This window comes from Meles meles, chromosome 6 (assembly GCF_922984935.1).
Source record: "Meles meles chromosome 6, mMelMel3.1 paternal haplotype, whole genome shotgun sequence".
NCBI lineage: Eukaryota > Metazoa > Chordata > Mammalia > Carnivora > Mustelidae > Meles > Meles meles.
Window position 1 is genome coordinate 64,755,569 of NC_060071.1, and position 8,734 is coordinate 64,764,302.

The window sequence follows — 8,734 nt, forward strand, 5'->3', positions numbered from 1 at the left end:
CGCCTGGGTGGCTCACTCCAATAAGCATCTGCCTTCAGCCCAGGTCACGATGCCAGGGTGTGCTCCACAGGGAGTCTGCTTCTCCCTCTCCCTTTGCTGCTCCCCCAGCTTGTGTTCTCTTGCTCTCTCTCTTTTAAAAAATAAAGTTCATGTGTAGGTTGACTCTTGTAATTTCTTTTCTATTGCTGTGCTAACAAATTACCACAAATACAGTGGCTTAAAATTACACAAACTTATGATCTTAAGTTCTATAGATCAGAAGATTGAAATAGGTCCCAAACTGGGCTAAAATCAAGGTGTTGGCAGGGCTGCCTTACTTCCTAGAGACTCTGTGGAAGAATTTTTTTCCTTTTCCAGCTTCCAGAGCTGCTCACATTCTTTGGCTTCCAGTTCCAGACCCTCCCATCTGCAAAGCTAGGAATGAGAGGTTGGATCCTTCTCACATCATATCCAAGCCAACTCTTACCTTTTCAGGATACTTGTGATTATACCAGGCACACCCAGATAATCCAGAATAATCTCCCTATTTTAAAATCAACTGATTAGTAACTTATATCCACCTGCAACCTTAATTCCCCTTTGCAATATAACCTAACATTCAAAGGTTCTACTGGACATCCTTGGGGAGAGGACATTATTCTGCTCCCTGCATATGTCCTAAAACTTCTGAAGTATAACTCCTATGTGTTTATCTGTGATTTTCATTCTACAGTGTGCCTTTTCCAATGTCTAATACAGTCTTACATTTTTTAAATAGTTATTTTTTTCCTTAGGAGTAACTACACCCAACATGGGCCTCGAACCCATGGCTCCAAGATCAAGAGTCACATGCTCTTCTAACTGAGCCAGTCTGCCACTCCTATAGTCTTAGAGTCTTGATTGAAAATGTGTACATTCTTTGTCTCAGAGATTTAGTATATCATATAAAATTTAATCCATGATTTCTTGGTAATTTGGATTTTTTTTTAAACTTTCTTACTTAAATTCAATTAACAACTACTGGTTTCAGAGATACAAGTCAGTGATTCATCAGTCTTATATAATACCCAGTGCTCATTACATCACATGCCCTCCCTAATGCTCATCACCCAGTTACCCTCATCCCTCCACCCTACCCGCCTCCAGCAACCCTCAATTTGTTTCCTATGATCAAGAGGCTCTTATGGTTTGTTTCCCTCTCTGGTTTCCTGTTGTTTTATTTTTCCTCTCTTCCCGTATGATCCTCTGCTTTGTTTATTAAATTCCACGTATGGGGGCGCCTGGGTGGCTCAGTGGGTTAAAGCCTCTGCCTTCGGCTCAGGTCATGAGCCACCCAGGCGCCCTTAAATTTGTTTTTTCAATTTTTTTATTTTTTTTAAGTTTTTTATTTATTTTTTATTTGACACAGAGAGAGAGATCACAAGCAGGCAGAGCAGCAGGCAGAGAGAGAGAGGAGGAAGCAGGCTCCCCGCTGAGCAGAGAGCCCAACGTGGCACTCATTTCCCCCCCCCGCCCCCGCCATGGGATCATGACCCGAGCAGAAGGCAGAGGCCCAACCCACTGAACCACCCAGACACCCCTTAAATTTGTTTTTAATTAAGTAGTCTCCATGCCCAATGTGGGGCTTGAACTCACGACTCTGAGATCAAGAGTTGCCTTGATCTTACCCAGCCAGGCACTCCAAAACATAGAGAATATTTTTTAATGATCATTTTCAGGAAACTTTGTGCAGTTGATTTAGGATATATATTTTATTTCCAATAATAAAGCAATAAACAGGGGCTCCTGGGTGGCTCAGTGGCTTAAAGCCTCTGCCTTCAGCTCAGGTCATGATCTCAGGGTCCTGGGATCGAGCCTGTCTTGGGCTCTCTGCTAAGCGGGGAGCCTGCTTCCTCCTCTCTTTCTGCTGACTCTGCCTACTTGTGATCTCTGTCTTTCAAATAAATAAATAAAATCTTTTAAAAATTAAGCAATAAACAAAAATAAAAACCACAATGTGTGGGTTTAGGGGAGAGACACAAACTGAAAATACTAAGGAATCAACTGTATTACAAATGAGTAACCTAGCCACTCTGCAGAGGAGAGGGAAGGAAAGAACTCACCTAAATAATCAAGGTAGTTAGTATATTGACTGGATACCTACGAATAAGACCAAATGTACTGTATAGAAATGCTGTCATCTGCCTACTAAGTATTTTTCACAGGGATGTGGGAGATAGATTCGCAATTTGAAACAAATGTGTATGCTAGAATTAAATATATTGTAGATCATGAGCTGCGTTTGTCAGTGTTGAAGAAAAATGTTATTAACTAAGGAAAAAGGGGGAAGCTAAAACGAAGCCTGTGGTGTTGGATTGCAATCTGAGGTACCAGTATAAGCTTATGGTCTTTAATATATGCACAGGTACAGAAGTATAGATTGCTATGTATGTGTGGATTAATATAAATATATTGCAAACAAATCTATATATTTCCTAGTTCTGTCTGCTGAGAGTATCTACAAGCAATGAGGATATACAGTACACAGATACTGATTTCTTACCACCATTCTCCAATAAAAAGCATAAGGAGAACCTTGAAGAAATGATTCCTTCAAGCTGAGCCAGGATTATTTTGTGATGTTAGAAAACAATACTCAACAAAGGACATCCCAAACCACAGGAGCCAACTAACAGCCAAAAGAAAAAATACATAATAATTGTGTTGCTTTATGACCCATAGATATTTATATACTTATTTTTACTAGTCCCGTGTCTATCCTGATATAATAATTGGTTATTTAATGTAAATTAATTAATTAATGTGATTAAATTACTTGTGATCTCTGTCTGCTGAATAAATAAAATTTTTTTTTTAAGATTTTATTTATTTATTTGACAGAGAGAGAGCTCACAAGTAGGCAGAGAGGCAGGCAGAGAGAGAGGAGGAAGCAGGCTCCCTGCTGAGCAGAGACCCCCGACGCGGGGCTTGATCCCAGGACCCTGAGATCATGACCTGAGCCGAAGGCAGAGGCTTTAACCCATTGAGCCACCCAGGTGCCCCAATAAATAAAATCCTTAAAAAAAAAAAGTCAATTTCTTTACTATACAAGGAACACTTATATATCAGATTTTTAAAAGTAACGACAATAGGAAAAGAGGCAAAGAAGAAAAAACACCATTCATTTGTTCAGTGTTCGCTGAATGCTTTAAGTATGCAAGGCCTGCTTCTAGACATTGGAGATGAGGCTTTGCAAAAAAACAGCAAAGAGGGTTACCTGCCTGGTTCAGTCCATAGAGCATGCAACTCTCGACCTCAGGGTCATGAGTTCAAGCCCCATCTTGGATGTAGAGCCTACTTAAAAACACACAGACACAATTTAAAAAGCAGTAATTAAAAAAAATTAGTAAAGAAAAAGAAAAAACAAATACCAGTTTATAAGTATATGAAAAGATTCTCAACTTCACTTATACTTTTTTTTAAATGGAAATACTACTTTTTAAAAATTTTATTTATTCATCTGACAGAGAGAGGGAGTGAGAGTACACAAGCAGGGAGGGACAGAGAGAAAGAATCTGAAGCAGATTCCACACTGAGCACCAAGCCCGACGTGAAACTCAATCTCATGACGTGGAGATCCTGACCTAAGCAGAAAACCAAGAGTTGAATGCTTAACTGGCTGAGCCACCCAGGCATCCTCTTATGAGCCTTTTTAAAGCTTTCTGGTTTCTACGTGTATGAAGTTACAGGAAGACATTTGGAGTAACTGCCAACAGACTTCTCAGAAGACTTTTTTTTTTTAAAGATTTATTTATTTGACAGATAGAGATTACAAGTAGGCAGAGAGGCAGGCAGAGAGAGAGAGGAGGAAGCAGGCTCCCCACTGAGCAGAGAGCTGGATGCGGGGCTTGATCCCAGGACCCTGGGATCATGACCTGAGCTGAAGGCAGAGGCTTTAACCTGCTGAGCCACCCAGGCGCCCCACTCAAGAAGACTTTTCAGAGGAGATAATTGAGCCAGTTCATGACAGGAGAAGAGTATTTTTCTGCCATGGGTTTGCCACCTAGTAAACAAATGGGAAATGAAAAGAACCAAATCAACATCAAAGTCATCAGAGAGGTACGTTTACATAGCGGCACCACCTCTTGAATTATAAATTAAAAATGGAGGAAGGGAACCACTAAAAGTTGGAAAAGAGGTTGCTAATATGAAGCCACTGGGTGTAGAAATTGAAGGCCGAGCATGAACATGACACCATCCTCAATATCTCCCTTGCGAAGTTTGAGAACTTCTACTCCCGATCACAAGATCCTCACAGTGAACATCATTGCAGCAACATAGCAGACTGACATTGCTGTTCTGATTATTGCTGCTGGTAAAATACCAAGCTGGGATCTCAAGGGATAGGCAGACTCGTGAGCTTGGAATACCAGACTGTATTTTTTCTGCTTTTAATGTCCCTTTGACATTTTCATACCAGGATAATGTTGGCCTCACAAAATGACTTGAAAGTTATCTTCTTTATTCTATGAAAGAATTTGTGTGATTATTTTTAAGGCCTTATTTGTTAGAGATATACTGAAATATTTACAGGAGAAATTATATGATATCTAGGATTTCTTTTTTTTTTTTTTAAGATTTTAGTTATTAGAGAGCACAAGCAAGGGAACAGCAGAGGGAGAGGGAGAAGTAGACTCCCCGCTGAGCAGGGAGCCCCATGTGGGGCTTGATCCCAAGGCCCTGGGATCATGACCTGAGCCGAAAGCAGATGCTTAACCGATTGAGCCACCCAGGTACCCCTAGGATTTGTCTTAAAATGCTTCAGAAAAAGGGGCTCCTGGGTGGCTCAGTGGGTTAAGCATCTGACTTTTGATTTTGGATCAAGTCATGATCTCAGGGTCAAGGTAGGGAGCCCTGAGTTGGACTCCTTGTCCTCAGCATGGAGTCGGCTTGGTATTCTCTTTTCTTCCTCTTCCTCTGCTCCTTCATGCCATGCTCACTCTCCCCACCATCTCTAAAATAAATAAATAAATAATATCTTTAAAAATATGCTTCAGGGCGCCGGGGTGGCTCAGTGGTTAAGCCTCTGGCTTCGGCTCATGTCATGATCTCAGGATCCTGGAATCGAGTCCCACATCGGCTCTCTGCTCAGCAGGGAGCCTGCTCCCCCGCCTGCCTGCGTCTCTGCCTACTTGTGAACGCTGTCTGTCAAATAAATAAAATCTTTTAAAATAAAATTCATTTTATTTTTATTTTTTTAAAGATTTTATTTATTTATTTGACAGACAGCATTCACAAGTAGGCAGAGAGGCAGGCAGAGACAGCAGGAGGAAGCAGGCTCCCTGTTGAGCAGAGAGCCCAATGCAGGGCTTGATCCCAGGAACCTGAGATCATGACCTGAGTCGAAGGCAGAGGCTTAACCCACTGAGCCACCCCGGCACCTCAAAAATAAAATAAATTTTAAAATGCTTCAGAAAAGTGCTCGCTTCGGCAGCACATATACTAAAATGCTTCAGAAAAAAAACAACAGATGAAAGAAGAATGTAGAATGTTAATAATTCTGCAAGTATAATTATGGGTACCTGGGGGTTTATTCTACTGTTTTACATACCTTTAAATATGTTAGGCATTTTCTGTAAGAAAATGTTTTTTAAAAAGGGAAAAAATTCTGTCTAGTATATTGCAGCACACTCTAATTATAATACTAAGTGATCTTAGAAACTCAGTCTTCACTCAACCACAGTGATAAAAATGAATCCACCCATCCCCCAGAGAAAAAGACATAAGGATTGTCAACTTGAGTAGCTGGATGTGGAGGCAGTTTGAGGCTTTAAACCGTGTTTGTTTCTGTGGCAAGTCCTTACAGGTGACCTACTATACCTTGAGCCAGGGGATGTTAGAGTTTGACTCTGGCACCTTACCCCCATCACAACCAGAAATGCTAGTAAATCTAGGTTTCTTTTTTTTTTAAGACTTTATTTATTTATTTGACAGATAGAGATCACGAGTAGGCAGAGAGGCAGGCAGAGAGAGAGAGAGGAGGAAGCAGGCTCCCTGCTGAGCAGAGAGCCCGATATGGGGCTCGATCCCAGAACCCTGAGATCATGACCTGAGCCGAAGGCAGAAGCTTTAACCCACTGGACTACCCAGGTGCCCTGTAGATCTAGGTTTCTTTAGCCAGTTTTCTTCCTATAGTTATTGGCCTCAACAATTTTATATTTTCTCTTCTTGTAGGGTGGCTCAACAGAATTCATTTTGTTAATACCATCAATCAGGTGTTTCATACCTAATATGTAAGCCAGAAGATAGATGGAGCATTAGAGTTGTCCCCAAATATACACACAGAGCCTTTTGGAAAAGTCAGGGAGGATTGGGGCATATGCATGGCTCAGTGGGTTAAACCTCTGCCTTCAGCTCTGGTCATGATCTCAGGGTCCTGGGATCGAGCCCCCCATCAGGCTCTCTGCTCAGCAGGAAGCCTGCTTCCCCTTCTCTCTCTGTGACTACTTGTGATCTCTCTCTCTCTCTCTGTCAAATAAATAAATAAAATCCTTTTTTTTTTTAAAAAAAAAGGGGGGGATTATAAACTCAAGGGATTTAAGGTTTTCTGTATCTAATCATGATCTGACTACTAAACTAGGGGAGAAAAAATATCAGAGAGATTGTTCCCATATCTTGGCTATGGTGAATAACGCTGCCATGAGCATGGGACTACAGGTATCTGTTCAAGATCTATTTCATTTCTTTTGAATATACACCCCGAATTGGGATTGCTGGATCATATGGTAGTTCTGCTTTTAATTTTTTGAAGATCCCCCATAGTGGCTCCACCACCCGTACACAAGGTTCACGTTTCTGCACATCCTTGCCAGCACTTGTTATCTTTTTGATAACAGCCATTTTAATATATGTGTGCGGTGATACCTCACTGTGGTTTTGAGTTGCGTTTTCCTGATGATTAATGACACTGAGTGCTGTTTCATGTTCCTATTGGCCATTTATATGTCTCCTTTGGAAAGATGTCTATTCAGCAACTCTGCCCATTTTTTAATGGAATTTTTGGGGGCTTTTTGTTATTGAGCTGTATTTTTGTGTCCTCTTTATGATATCTTTCCTTAACTCAATATCACAAAGATGTTTCTCCTGTACTTTACTCTAGAAATTATATTTTAGGTTTTAGGGATTTAGGTCTGTGATCCATTTTAAGTTACTTTTTTAAAAAATCTGTTGCTAGGCAAGTGTCAAGGCTCATTTTTTATATGTCAATGTCCAGTTGTTCCCACAACCACTTTTTTAAAGATTATCCTTTCTCTGTTGAATCATCTTGGAACCTTTGTTGACAATGGATTGACTATCCGTACTCAATTTTTTCTGCTTATGTATTTGTCTATATTTATACCAATACTAGATCGTCTTGATTACTGTAGAAAGAGCGAGCTAACACAAGCAGGGGCAGCAGCAGGCAGAGGGAGCAGCAGGCTCCCCACTGAGCAGGGAGCCTGATGTGGGACTCAATTCTAGGACTTTGGGATCATGACCTGAGCCCAAGGCAGCCGCTTAACCAACTGAGCCACCCAGGCATCCCGATTACTTTAGCTTTAGAATAAGTCTTATAATTGGATAGTATGAGTCCTCCAACTATGTTCTTGTTCAGAATTGTTTTGGCTATTTTAGACCCTTTGTTTTTTCATATAAATGTTAGAATCAGCTTACCAATTTCTACCCCCAAATTTGGGAAGAATTAACAGTTTAACAATTAAGACTCTTCAATACATAAACAAGGTAGGTCTCTCCATTATTTAAGTCTTCCTTAGTTTATCTCATCAATTGAGTTTCAAGATACAAATCTGGAAAAAAAAAAGATACAAATATGGCACATATTTTGTTAGATTTATCCCTAAATATTTTATGTTATTTTTGCTCTTATAAATGGAATTTTTAACACTTTAATTTTTGGTTACTTGCTGCAATTATGTAGAATTATGATTGATTTTAGTATATTAATCTGTGTCCTAAAACATTGTTATTCTCGTGGTTCTAGTAGCTTTCTTGTAGATTCTCTAGGATTTTCTATGTAGACGGTCATGTTGTCTTTTTTTTATTATTTAATTTTTTAAAGTAATCTCTACACCCAACATGGGGCTCAAACTCATGATCCCAAGATCAAGAGTCACATGCTCTACCAACTGAGCCAGGCAGGCACCCCTGATCTTGTTGTCTTAGAATAAAGATATATCACAGGGACATAAGAGATAACTATGGGGCTGGGGAACCCGGGTGGCTCAGTGGGCTAAAGCCTTTGCCTTCGGCTCAAGTCATGATCTCAGGGTCTCGGGATCGAGTCCTGCATTGGGCTCTCTGCTCAGCAGGGAGCCTGCTTCCCTCTCTCTCTCTGACTGCCTCTGCGTGTACTTGTGATCTCTGTCCATCAAATAAATAAATAAAATCTTAAAAGAAAAAAAAAGGAGATAACCAAAGAGGGATCCACTGACCAAATCTGGGAAAATTTGAGCATCAAAATAAATATTGATAGTACAGAATTTTTATTTATAATAAAACTCCATAAGCTGATATGAATAGATATATGGATAAATGAATGAATGGGTGAATGAATGGTGGAGAAGGGCAAGCTCTTCTTTCAGTTAAGTGTAAGTTAATAAATAAGGAAGGAATGATAAGACTGGAAAATCATCATTTGAAAACCATAATAATTGCTTCAGGCAAGTATTATCAATGCATGATGCTAAAACTAACAGGTAAAAGTTCAGAGTAAAAG